Source organism: Abramis brama (assembly GCF_963993115.1).
Source record: "Abramis brama genome assembly, chromosome: 12".
In the NCBI taxonomy this organism is placed as follows: domain Eukaryota; kingdom Metazoa; phylum Chordata; class Actinopteri; order Cypriniformes; family Leuciscidae; genus Abramis; species Abramis brama.
The window spans coordinates 22,403,067-22,418,416 of NC_139974.1; positions in this window are offsets into that span (position 1 = coordinate 22,403,067).

The following is a 15,350-nucleotide window of genomic DNA, read 5'->3' on the forward strand; positions in this document are numbered from 1 at the left end:
TATATATATATAAAGCATAGTGTAATAAAGTACTTAGAAATCATTTGCTAACTATAAGTTTATAGTTAATTTATAGTTTATAAACTGTAGTTATACATTAATAGACTATATACAAATACTCCGCTGTACGTGGCTGCAGTACTTCCAACATTATCTAAACTCAAGACAGTTGCCTTGCAAATTTATAGACATTTAGAGGGAGGGATTTACATTGAGGTTGAACAAAGCATGCAAATTAAGTATACAGGTTAAGGAACCCCCCCGACTCCAGCGGGTTACCAGTCTCAATCCAATCAGCATAACCATTCAAAAGCATATGTGCTAATCCAATCAGCCTAACGATTCATCGTCTAGGGCTGGGGCTCGAGCCATTAAAGACAAAAGGTGACTTACAATAGAGAAAAACAGGACTGGCAGAAACTGTTGTTACTATTATCCTAACCTAACCTTAAAATGCTAACTTCAATGTACTCAACTTTTACTGTTGCAAACTAAATTAAACATTTAATAAATTTGTAATCCAACATTTCCCCCTTTGAGAGTTCTAATAACTCTCACATAATATACAAATTTAGACACTTAAAAGTTAATTCTTGTAACTGGTGTAAGTTACAGGCACATAGCAAGTTCATTTTTGTAACTTGTGTAAGTTATAGGCACGTATAACTTATTCTGTGTTGTGTCCTTGATTTACATGAGTGTCATAGTTCTTCTCAAAACCATAACTGTTGACACCTGCGACGCAGGGTGTAAAATGTCACATGATTACACAGAAAACCATGTAGCATAAGAGTGGAAGTCTTGAAAGTCCATGGCGCCTGAATAGCTGTGAAGTCTGTTTCCTGTAGAGTCCATTTCCCACGTAGAGTCGCTCTGATGACTCGTCCCTCATGAGGCTTGTTCATGGAAATCTGAGGTGATGCTTTATACCAGTATGCCGCTTGTGATGACATCATGGCATACACACATACCTGTAACATAATAAAACAAAGAAACGGCAGACCAGCAGTATTCATGCATGGACTTCATTCTTCCATAAGTCGCACATGTTCTGTGTTGATTTTCTGTAATTGCATGATGACACAGAAACAAACATGCAATTAGGGTCCGTGAAGTCTCTGCGTTGTGTATTTTTTTCTTTTTTTCTTTTATGGTTGGAACTCATTTTCTCGTGAACAAGTTTCTGAACCATGAAGAATTATCTTCAGCCATCTGGTGTAATTTTGTTGAAAGATCAAGAATGTCTGTTGGTTAACCCTCTGAGGTCTGAGCTGTTTTCTGGGCCCTGGAGGTGTTCTGACATGCTCTGACATTTCTGGTTATTTCTGTTACTTGTGACATTTTCATGGCTAAAGTCTAATTACACTGTATTCAGCACAAACTCTGCTACGATAATATATCAGCAGCATGTATGTAAAAGTTTGTAGTTTTGAGATAATGACATTTATGCGTGGTTTGTGAAAATACAAAAAAAAATTCGATAACACTTTATATTACGACCCGCAAACAACTGCGTAAGTAAACCGAAATTACGGTGTACGTTTCTGTAATTATAGTGTACTTCCATGTAGGTATAAGGGAACAATATGTTAAGTTTTGGGTAATAAAGGGGTAACAAGCAGATATACAACCTGCAAAGAACTTCGTAAGTAAACCGAAATTACGGTGTACGTTTCTGTAATTATAGTGTACCTCCATGTTGGTATAAGGGAACAATATGTTAAGTTTTGGGTAATAAAGGGGTACAAATATACAAGCAAATTATTTATAATGTATAATGTAAAATAATAGTAATTGTGTTTCATGCTTTTTTGTTTTTTGTTGCTGTCAGAACAACTATGCCTTTTTAAAAAACATTTTCTGCTGCACTACAGTCATTATCACTATAAAATATCACAACCCCCCCATGATCTGCCTCAAACTTCACCAAAATGTGTTACTTTGTTGTTTGAGTATACTGTAGAAAAGACAATGTTTTATTAAGATGAAAAAGTGTTTTGACATTTTTTTGTAAAATAAAAGTCAGAAATTAAATGGGATCCTTTATTGTATATTTACTGCACTTACCCTGTAACTACACAGAACAAGGGGGTAACAAGCGCCACTTTAATTTACAGCCCGCAGGAGTTACACTTACCCTGTAACTACACAGAACAAGGGGGTAACAAACACTACTTACTATGTAACAATACGAAACAACACTATTTGCACAGTAATTACAGAGAAAGGTACTCTTATTAAAAAAACAAAACAAAAAAACTTTTAATTACACAGTATATTTGCCCTGACATTTAAGTGTCATTGCAATACAATGTGATAAGGTAAGTACTAAGTACTACATGGTACGTTCTAAATTAAAATCATAGCAGAAACTATTTTTTTTTTTTGGCTTAACGTTAAGTAGTTTATTAAGAAAAGCCAATAAATAGCATTGCCAATGTTTTTCGAAATCAGCTGTTTATAAAATTGTTTCAGATTAAATTTTTATCATACTGTGCTTACATACAGCCATATATATATATATATATATTACAACCCACAGGTGTCAAAATTACCCTGTAACTACATTGCACAAGAACATATTTTGCCAGAAATGTGATAAAAACGTTTATATACAACAGACGTACAATTTTTGCCTGGAATATATTAACAGAATAGGTACCTGTTAGTTTTAAAATAATTACATTATAAATAATTTGCTTGTATATCTGGTTGTACCCCTTTATTACCCAAAACGTAACATATTGTTCCCTTATACCTACACGGAGGTACACTATAATTACAGAAACGTACACCGTAATTTCGGTTTACTTACGAAGTTCTTTGCAGGTTGTATATCTGCTTGTTACCCCTTTATTACCCAAAACTTAACATATTGTTCCCTTATACCTACATGGAAGTACACTATAATTACAGAAACGTACACCGTAATTTCGGTTTACTTACGAAGTTCTTTGCAGGTTGTATATCTGCTTGTTACCCCTTTATTACCCAAAACTTAACATATTGTTCCCTTATACCTACACGGAGGTACACTATAATTACAGAAACGTACACCGTAATTTCGGTTTACTTACGAAGTTCTTTGCAGGTTGTATATCTGCTTGTTACCCCTTTATTACCCAAAACGTAACATATTGTTCCCTTATACCTACATGGAAGTACACTATAATTACAGAAACGTACACCGTAATTTCGGTTTACTTACGCAGTTGTTTGCGGGTCGTAATATAAAGTGTTACCAAAAATTCTCACTGAAATAAGGCCATGAAACCCATACTGATTATTTCTTCACAAGACTTTTGAAAATTGTATCACGTAGCCTAGAATATTTGCTCTAAAACTATGTGAAAATCACCCTGACTGCTCATTCAGATAAGACAATATATTGATTTAAAAATTTTACGACGTGTTTTGTGTGAAAAAGCTTTATGCGGAGGTCATTAATATGTATTGTTTTCACACCTGAGAAAGACAAAGACCCTCCCCTAACGGCCCTATTAGGAGCTATCAGGCCCTGTCATTCTGAGCAACCTTGCACAATACTGTAAATTAGGAGATTTAAAAAAGAATGGCTTTTAAATTGTTTGGATTTATTTACAACACAACATAGTCCAAAGATACACACAACAAATGCCAAAAAAGCACTTATTGAAAACAATGATCCAAAGACAGAGACCTTTGTGCCATTCCTAAAAACATTGTACATACATACCTTTCATTTCCAAGGTGTTTGATTTTCACTTTACCATGTTCATGTTCACTGAAGTCCTCAGTGGCATCTGGGCCCTGAAAAAAAAAAGTGAACATACTGATATCAAGAGAAAGGCCTGCACGATTTTGGGAATAAATTTTAGATTTTTCTGGTTAAAATTGCTTTTTAAAATTCACAGAATACACACACACACACACACACACACAAATGTTTCCAACAATATATAATATAATGAACACCATGTTTGTTGTGCCTTGTAGGCATAAGCTATGCGCAGTGCTGGATAAAATAACAATAACCTGTAGCAGTATAAATCTTCCAAAAGATTTCAGTAACAACTAAGCTAGAGAAAAATATATTGATTATCATGTTACTTCAAATGTTTCCATTCGTTATGATGATATGAAATGAGATAATAGTAAAAACATGAAGCCGTTTGCTTTTCAAACGCGATCGTGCTGCAAAATGTGATACATTCAAACGCGATCGCGCTGCAAAATATGATGCATTCAAACGCGATTGCGCTGCAAAATATGATACATTCAAACGCGATTGCGCTGCAAAATATGATACATTCAAACGCGATCGCGCTGCAAAATATGATACATTCAAGCGCGATCGCGCTCAAATATAAAACATTATGGTTACCATATACATATCTACGTTTGAGCAGATATCCACAAACACAGTAACAGTAAACACGGGTCTAAATATTCTAATATTCACCATATATCTAGCAACAGTTCAACTGCAATGTGAAATTTATGCAACAATAGCAAACTAATATGTAAGAATTTCTTACCTTACATCTTTCTTGTCTTCAAATCACGTTCTTCTTCTTCTGATGTAAATCCAATGTAAGCTCAGGCGCGTCTAAAAGCAGAGACTTGTAAAGTGTTTTGGTGTTTTGTTTTTGAGGTAGGCCTAATGAGCGCGATCGCGTTCCATGTGGAGATTTGCATGTGAATATCTTTTGCGCGAGTGGGCGTGGTAAATTAAAAATAATATTTTTTTAGCGTTTGAGAAGCTGGACATCTTGTTGGTTTTATACAAATTACTTAAACAGAGAATATTTGTTTTCAGTTTGAATCCGATCATTTAAAAGTACACACTTAAATGTTTATAAAGGTATATGGCTCATAAATGTGTGACAAGTATTCGCTGAGTTTTGTTTCAGTTTATAGACGTGCTCAAGAAAAAAAAGTTCACCGCGACGGAGAGGCAGAACGCACACCCTGTTTATTTTCTTTATTTTACAAAAGCACAATGTTTTGATTTGATTGTAAGTGGACACATACAAAAGTAGAAATATCACAGATTCTTTTTTTATATTTCTTTTTTCTGTATGACCATAAATGACGGAGTAATTTAAGTTTATAGTGCTACAATGTGGAGAAAATCCTGCAAAATGCGCCCGCGCGTTTGTCGACCTCAGAGGGTTAACCCGACATTAACCCGGTGCAGCACTCATGTAATGGTGCAGGCTTGTAGTCTTGATCATGTCGATGGATGACTGAAGGTTTTGTATGTGAGTCTCTGCGTTGTGTATTTTTCTTCTGTGTTGGTTGGCTCGGCAGTGTGTCTAGTTGTTTTCTTGAGGTTGTGGCTTCATATGCAGGTGAGGAGGTCGGTGCATTGGGGTCTCAGGAGAGCCATCAAGTGTTTATCTGCACAGAGGAAGAAAGAAAACAAAAGACGACAGAGCAGTATTTGTTCAAACACTAGGGTTGTAGCCGTATTTGTTTAAACACGGGTTGTATCGTTTTCAGAGTCTGCTGTTGTTGTTTCATTCTTTCCCTATTTCTTAATTTATTTGACACCTATGAACCAGTGAGGTAAGGATGGACTAAATGGGGAAAGGCCTATGAGGTAGTGTCTTCACCCTGGGTTCACCTCCGAACGCCTGTTGCGTTCAGTTCTTCCCAGGGCACCTCACTTGCCCGTGTGTCCTATCCTGTCCCTGTAGAAAGGGGAAAACAACTGTACAGTGTGTGAGAAAATTGCCACATTTCCATTCTCCAGTGCATAACAGAGGATGGTGTCTGATTGTAATTTTCTGCAGTATAACATTTAAGGCTGTGAGTCTTACTTAATGTCCCCCAAACAAAGGCTGAGACAGTCACTTTCCTTTTGTTCTATTAAACAAAAATAAGTCTTTCATCTTTGTTGTGAGTTACTGGGGAAATTAAGCACTCACAGCCTAAATGGTTAACACTGTATCAAGTTGCCCCACGAGTTTAACGAGGAGGGGAGGGGCTGCTTCAGAATATCAAGCAGGCTAAGCAGAAGCTGAGTAACCTTGTTAACTTCTTTAAAGTTCTTTTTGTTTTTCCTACATTCTTTTCCAAAATGTCCGTGCTTGCCACAGTAAGAACAACTGGCTTCTCTAGGACATTTGCGTTTCTGTTTCTCTGAATTGACCTTAAAGGATGCTGCTGCAATTTTTACCCTTGCCTTGACATCAGAGTCTCTTTCCCAAGTAGCTAACTTGTCCAAGTTGTTTTGCAGGGTTCTACTGGACCATGTTAGTTCTAAGTAAGGCAATGCATTTTTATGTTCTGACAGAAGACCCTGAAACCATGCGCGAACTAGGGGACCATTATCACCTAGCACCTTCTCTGAAGTGTCAGCAATTCCGCTGTAAGCGGCAGCGGTCTGGCAAAATCTTTCTGTGTACTCACAAACAGTTTCACCCTTCTTCTGTACACAACTGGTAATTTTCGACCAATCGATTTTGGGTCCTAAGATATTCTTTAGGATTTTCAAAACACCTTCTCTCAAATCGCCTTTACTGACATGTTGCAGTTCGGAAGTAACAGCAGACTCAAAACTGTTGAATTCAGATTCAGTTAGAATTTGTGATATCAGCTGTGTAACTTCTGCCAACGACATGTCATAAAGACGCATTTTACTGATCAATGCTTTTCTAAATTCAGAAAAATTTGTGCGTGCTGAGGGTAAGCTCTGGGATAGTCTCTCTACATCTTTAGGAGCTAAAGCTGTGTTGACTGCTTGTATTGGGGTTGCAGATGGAACTGGTGCATCAACCCCTTTTCCCCTACTCTGAGCCTTTTGTCTTGCTCCACAGACTCCAACTGCATTTACATCTTTCATCATTGCATTGACATTGTCCTCTATTCTATCAAAAGACTGTAAATCAGGATAGCTTTCATCTGACTGTTGGTTTTCTGAGTCACATTTGGTTGAGGCCTTTTTTATGGCCCACGTTTGTCTTGAGACAGGACACCTGAGTCTGCAATTGTTTGATCTGTTCTTTTAACTTATCAATACAACAAGCTTGTTCTTGTACAATGGATAAGCTAAATTCTCTGTGACAGAAGATAATACCTTTCACATTTTTCTTCCTGATACATGCACCCAACACTTTCTTGCAATCTTCAATTGACCATACTTTGTCTGCATCAATGCCAAATTTCTTTGTTAAATTCAATCTGACTTCCTCAGTCACGATTGAGTCCATGTGCTCTCTTAACAAAGACTTAAACTCATTGTCTGTCCATAACGGGCTAGCTAATCCACCTTTCTCTGTTGTGGGAATCAGCCTGGCGTTCCTTCTAACCATTTTGTGAGTTACTTTGTTACCACACAAACAAACACTAAAACTTCTCTGATAAACAGAGGGTACACGTTAACACAGATCAACTATTGTTAACCTTCCTTGCCCAGAGCAAAGGATAACACAAATTACTAGCACTTTACGCTAATCTTCCCTGCCTGAAAAACAGAGGATAAATTTCATCTCTAAAAGACAACTTTAGAGGATAACTTAGTTAACAAAACGCTGCAGCTGGTTGTTAACTACTTCTCTGTCGGCGCAGAGGAAAACAAATTTGTACTGGTCTGCATTGGTTCTTTGAATAGAGTGAAACTCACCGAGTCTTTGGTTGTACAGAAAACATTCGTCTGGAACTCAGTCAGCTTTGTTGAGATCTTTGAGCTTGAAGTTTCAAGATTCAGTCTGGAACTCAGTCAGGCTTTGAGTTCTTTTTGGAGCTTGAAGTTTTCAATCTGGAGGAAGCTGGAAAGATTCAGTCTGGCAATCTTTGTCAGATCTTTTGTTGAGCTTGAAGTTTCAAGATTCAGTTCTTTGAGCTTGAAGTTCTTTGAGTTTCCTTTTTCTCCATCCGGGTCACACGGCACCATCTGTTGGAAAGTTTTCTTTCATCGAAGCAGAGACCAGGAGACAGTTGGGATCGCGTTCAACAGAAGTTATTCTTTATTGAGAACTCCGCTGTACGTGGCTGCAGTACTTCCAACATTATCTTTCTAAGGGAACTTTACATGGTATCTTATAGGCATTTTAGGAGGAGGGACTTTTGAAGGTGGAGACAAATTCAAACAAAGCATGTAACAGGTTTAGGTAACACCCTAGACTGAGGGTCTGGCAATCTCAATCCCATCAGCATAACCATTCAAACGCATATGTGCTAATCCAATCAGCCCAACGATTCAATGTCTGGGCTGTGGCTCTGAGTGAAACTGGGACTCCAGAGCCATTAAAGACAATAAGGAGAAAACAGGAATTGCAACTTTGCTGAGATCTTAACCTTAAAAGCTAAAATCAGTATTCTTCACCGTGATGTTATGTAAGGAAGCATATCTGAAATAGATTCTTAAATTTGTAACCCTTCATATTAATAGTAAATAGTAAATAGTTGTCACTTTAGATTAGGTAATGGAAAATGGGAAAAGTACATTAATTAGGTGCTTTAAACCAACCTTTATAGACATTAATTGCATTCATATTCAGTGTTCCTTAAAATGTTTACAAATACATTAAGCACACACACACACACACACACACACACATTACAAATCATTTGTAAATAGTTAATTAATAGTTTATAAACAGTAGTTAATACATTAATAGATGGCATACAAATAGTGGGTTCTTCATTCATTGTCACTGTAATTAACAAAGTGTTATTGTTTAATTAGCTCATATTTAAAGAGTTAGATAACAACGTGTTAACAACATATTAACTGTAAATTGTTCTCACTTTAGATTAGGTCACAGAAAAGGGGAATTGACTGATTACTTAATTAATTAACTACTTAATTAACTCTGTCGATAGTCAAGTCAAGGCACATTCATTTATATAAAGCTTTTTACAATACAGATTGTTTCAAAGCAGCTTTGAAATTAATGCAAGAAAGATTGTTTTGGCTGTATAGCAGCTCAAGAAGAAAGTCATTGTCTAACTTAAGTACATTTTTAACAGATTCAGGTTCATTTAATCATGGATTCAGTCATGTAAACTAATTATGTTCAGCTGTGCACTTATAAATCACTATCATCACCTGTATATAGTATGTTCCGTTCTGTTTCAGTTCAGTGTCCGGTATTGTCTATTGTGAATATTTTGTATGTAGCTATGTTCGTTTGGATTACCCGTTGGATTTATTAAATATCACCTTATTGCCTTAATTTTCATTTCCTTGTGTGTTTATACAACCTGCCCCATGACAGTGAATTTGTTCAACTATCTAATTATCTTTGTGAGGACTGGTTTGAGTTTGAGACTATCAGAGTAAAGTGAGGACATTTTGGCTGGTCCTGTTGTGGTTTCTCTCTTTTGTGAAATCACTTCTCAGTGATATTTGATGCCAGAAATATTAGACTTTATTTAACAACAAAGCCGAGAATCTTCTGCAGAAGGTAGCTCCATATTTTTGCTTAGCTATATACCATCTCTTTTTCCAAAGATGGTGTTACAGGAGAGGCTTCCTCTCCGCTTCCTCCAGATCACCAGAGGGAACTTTCACCAGAATATTGACTGTTGCTATTTGGACTACAAATCCCATAGGCCCTCATACCTGGGACTGATTATACACACCTGCAGTTCATCACACAAACACTATTTAAACACACCATACACAGACCACCGTTGCGAAGTCTTGATTTGCCGTGGTGATCATTTCTGAGCGTTTCTACTGTGGACTATATTCTGTGTTTGATCTTGGACTGTTTCTTGTTGTTTGACTCTTTGCCGCCTGCCCCGACCTTTGCCTGTCTTTTGGATTGTGATTGTTTGCTACCTGCCCTGGCCTCTTGCCTGTCCTCTGTTCTGTGAATGTTTGCTGCCTGCCTCGACCTTGTTTGTACCTGTTTTCGACTCTGTATTAATAAAGTTGCAGATGGATTCTCAATCCGATGACTCATCATTACAGATGGTAACACACCCTATAGATATTTTGGGTAAAGGTCTTGTACCATGTAACTTCTCAGAATAGAATGGCAACATTCCATGCCTTTCTTCAGGCTTCCAAAAGTCAAGCCAAAGTCACACACAGATGAAATAACAGTGTGCAAATATATAGCTAAATTACTTATTTTCTAAATAACAAAATCTTCAACAGTCCCCACTTTCTGAGACCCCTTTAAAGGCCTTTTTAGGGTCAAAACTTGGTTTTAGGGATAATATTATAATTAGGTTCAGGGTAGGTTTAGGGTAAGGGTTCGGGTTGGGCAGTTAGTTGTGATGGGTAGGGTTAGGAGCTAGAAAGTCAAGTCAAGTCATCATTTATATAGCGCTTTTAACAATGTAGATTGTTCCAAAGCGGCTTTACAGAGATACAAGGATAGTTTAAAGTAACAGAGATTGTTTTGGCTTTATAGCAGTTCTTGAATAAAGTTATTTTCCAGCTAAAGTTAATTTGATTGATTCACTTTGGTCGCAACGATCATTAGTTATTAACTTAGGGGCCGCTACCACAACACCGTTTTACTCTACACATACTTTAAATGCGAAACCTGTGAGAACGCTGATGGCGTGCACATGCGTATTACGAGTTCAGTCTATTGGTATGCGCGTTTGAATATATGTGCGCAGGTTTGTAATTCCCTACAAACCAAGCCTTAAAAAACTACTTGACTGGCCTTAACATTTTGATACAGAATTGTATCACTTCGGGGTAGATACGCAAACCGAATTTTCCCGACAACGCTTTATCTGTAGAGTGGTAAAGGGATCCTCCATAAGGAGAAACTAGTTGGCACTTTAGCACCCTGCTATGGCATTGGGTCCAGGCGCAAGTCCTTCATCAAAAAAATTGCATTGTCAATGAATGTCCTCAAAAGCATAGATGTACAAGAATGTGTGTGTGCGTGCGTGCGTGCATGCATGTGTGTGTGTGTGTGTGTGTGTGTGTGTGCGTATAGTAAATGTCCAAATAATCAGTGGCAGTTGAAAATGGTTTGAGTTTCAGGGCTGAGAAAGAATATTATATGTGACCATGGACAACAAAGATTTACATTTAAGATTTATATATCTGAACAGCTGAATAAATAAGCTTTCCATTGATGTATGGTTTGTTAGGATAGGACAATATTTGACCAAGATACAACTATTTGAAAATCTGGAATCTGAGGGTGCAAAAAAATAGAAACATTGAGAAAAATCGCCTTTAAAGTTGTCCATTTATGTTTGCGATTGTGCTGCATTCACTCACAAAAATAAATCTTTGATATATGTATGGTAGGAAATTTACAAAATATCTTCATGGAACATGATCTTTACTTAATATCCTAATGATTTTTGGCATAAAAGAAAAATCGATCATTTTGACCCATACTGTCACGACTACCAGTCCCGCAATCTCTCTCAGTAACCGCCAACGGGCGCCCTCACCCGAATACTGACTGTCTCTCGAACTCCAAATCCCACAATGCCTCACTCTTGCACTGATCCCATTTTCACCTGTGAGTAATGATCACACATAGCTGTTACTCATTCCCAGCCCTATATAAACCACACTCACAGCACACTCTGTGCGAAGTCTTGTTTCACTGTTGTGTGCATCTCTGAGCGTTTTCTAGAAAGTTATCCTGCCTGTGTTTGTGACCCTTGCTGAAACTCTCTCTTTGATTGTCTGCTGCCTGCCCATTGACCTTCTGCCTGATTCCTGGATCTTGTATTGTCTGCTGCCTGCCTCTGACCCCTTGCCTGGTTCCCTTTACGCCTTGCCTGCCCTGCTACACTGTTCTTGCTGGTATTGGACCCTTGCCTGTTGACTTTGTATAATAAACTGTTGCAAATGGACCTGACTGAGTCTGATGATTCACAACACATACAATGTATTGTTGGCTATTGCTACAAATATACCTGTGCTACTTGTGACTGGTTTTGTGATCCAAGTTCACATATTATGTAAAATTGCTAACTGTCAATCTGTGTAGTTCAGACACTTGCAGGAAACATGAATAACAAGTTTATTTTAATTCACCAACTGAAATATAGGAATGCGTAGGAGAAAACACTACACAACAACTAAACATGAATAATACCAGAACAAAGAACTACCTAAAACTGAGGGCTTATATTCACAGCAAACAAAGGGTAACTAACTAGAAATACAAACAATAAACATGACTAAAACAAACTCAAAATGTGACACTAACTGATACACATGCAGAGTGAACTGAAATTTGTTACAATGGTCATTGTGTTCAATATTTCCTTTAGTCTAATCTCTTCTTTTGTCAACCAGTTCATCATGGTTAGTAACGGCATGTAAATCAATGTAGAAAAATATGAGAATGAAATATTCCTCCTTGTTTGACATTTATGATATTTTTATGGCTAATTACTTGGAACAAAACCTGAGAGCACCTCCTTCCCTACATATCTGTATGCTACAGGACTGACTGAAGACTGAGGGCAAATTAAATAGATAAAGTGATAACAGGCAGTGCACATCAGAGGAGATTAGATGTTATGGGAGTACAGAAACCACACAAACAGCTAAGAGAAGTATTGTGTATCTCAGAAGTTCCCTTAGATAAGCTCATCAGGAAGCACACAGTGTGTCTATGCCAGTAGTTCATATGGGGGACTATGTGTCAAAAATGATTTATGACCCTTGATTTATGACCCTTCATGACATTTGTTTATGACAGGAAGTCCTTATATGGGGGTTTTATGACCAACAGGTGGTATGTGAAATTTGACCCATGTGTGGTTCCGGTGGGGAGGGGTTTATGGCGGTGTGTTTTATGACTGCAATGGTGCTTGGTGTGACATGTGAATGTTTTTTCAGGGGATGTTTTTATTATTGGTGGAATTAATAATTAAGTCCACAGATTGGTGAAATGGAAGTGAATGTTTTTTTGCAGGGATGTTTTTTCCTTATTGGGGGATAATGTCCACAGAATGACGAAATTATGAACATGACGAAATCTGTCATGGATTTGTTTTTAAGATTTCACGGCTGCGTCCATAATGTCTGTGGGGCGAGAATGAAAACGGGTTTAAGAAATAGCATTGACAAACACATAAAATAAAATAAGATGACATTTATTTAAGTATATGCATTTAAAAGTAAGTTTTAACCTTTTAAACACCACATTATATGAGTTAAGCATGCAAATGTCTGTCTGATAGTCTCTCAGGAGTGTATAAATAGCCGATTGTGGAATTTTAGGAGCAGAAGAAAATATGTCAGAGTGAATTGTTTTCAGATTACAGTCACATCCATAAATAAAACCATTTTGATTATATGAAACAAGATGTTAAATGATCAAGTATAAATATTTTAATCTAATACACAACAAAACACTGACTTACATAGATAAAACATGAAATAGTGAATAATAGTTCATATTATTTTAAATTTTAAATGATCAAGTATAAATATTTTAATCTAATATACAGCGAAAGACTGCCTTACATAGATAAAACATAAAATATTGAATAATATATTTGAAATGTTAAATTATCTAGTATAAGTATTTTAATAGTGAATATTAGTTCATATTATTTGAAATGTTAAATTATAAAGTGTAAGTATTTTAATCTAATACACAACAAAACACTGACTTGCATAGATAAAACAAAAATAGTGAATAAAATTGCATATTATTTTAAATGTAAAATTTTAAAGTACAAGTATTTGAATCTAATACACAACAAAACACTGACTTACATATATAAAACATAAAATAGTGAATAATATTTCATATTATTTTAAATGTTAAATTATCAAGTATAAGTATTTGAATCTAATACACAACAAAACACTGACTTACATAGATAAAACATAAAATAGTGAATATTAGTTCATGTTATTTTACATTTTAAATTATTAAGTATAAATATTTTAAGCTAATACACAGCGAAAGACAGCCTTACATAGATAAAACATAAATAGTGAATAAAGTTCATATTATTTGAAATGTTATATTATCAAGTATAAGTATTTTAATCTAATACACAACAAAACACTGACTTACATAATAAAACATAAAATAGTGAATAATATTTCATATTATTTTAAATGTTAAATTATCAAGTATAAGTATTTTAATCTAATACACAACAAAACACTGACTTACATAGATAAAACATAAAATAGTGAATATTAGTACATATTATTTTATATTTTAAATGATCAAATATAAATATTTGAATCTAATATACAGCGAAAGACTGCCTTACATAGATTAAACATAAATAGTGAATAATAGATCATATTATTTGAAATGTTAAATTATCAAGTATAAATATTTTAATCTAATACACAGCGAAAGACTGCCTTACATAGAAAAAACATAAAATAGTGAATAATAGTTCATATTATTTGAAATGTTAAATTATCAAGTATAAGTATTTTAATCTAATATACAACAAAACACTGACTTGCATAGATAAAACATAAATGAATAAAGTTCATATTATTTTAAATGTAATATTATCAAGTATAAATATTTTAATCTAATACACAGCGAAACACTACCTTACATAGATAAAACATAAAATAGTGTATAATAGTTTGTTTTGTTTGAAATAAGATGTTAAATTATTAAAGTATTTTAAAGGTAGTTTTAAACATGTGTTGAAGTGAACTTACCATCGGTGAAATTAGGAGGTCTTATTGTCTCTGGATAAAATCATAGATCCTTAAATTTAGAATCCTTAAGCAGAAGAGATGTTTGCTCTCCGTTTGCTAAATTGTAAATGAGGATTGTTTCCATCATGGCAGGGGCACAGGCCCTCCCCTTCTTCTCTGCGTAGTTGCTATATTAGCATATGCAGTTTGTTTCAGAAAACATCAAGCAATTAAAAGATAGGCCGGACACCTGGTGTTTTACAATCAAAGATGCCACAGTCTCCTATCATAAAATCTCCTGATCTGAGCATTCCTGTCAGGAAGGGAGACCCCAAAATGTGCCCATTTTGACACTTCACAGGGAAGATCAGTATAATTAGATGTATACCAGTGTCTTCAGGAAAAGTCAGGGGTCAAAACAAAAGAGCCAGGAATTTACATTTTATAGCCTATACTCTTATGGGATTTCTATGATAAGCTAAATCATCCTTCCTTCCTGGGGGTGCTGTCCCCCAACCTATTGTTCTAGGAGAACGCGTGAAAGAAAGATAAAACCCAAAATGACACCTCAATTCTGACACCTTTTGAAGATCAGATTTCTTTTTCTAACATTTAAACTTAGAACACATTATAGAACACCCTTTGACTTTATGAATACGCAAAAATGACAGCTTAATGATTTTTATATTTTGTGCATTTATTTAAAGACTGCATGTAGGCCTACCATTTTGACGCAATATTAAAGGTTTTATGAAATATTATTTCTATTTTTCAGCACATGCAGTCA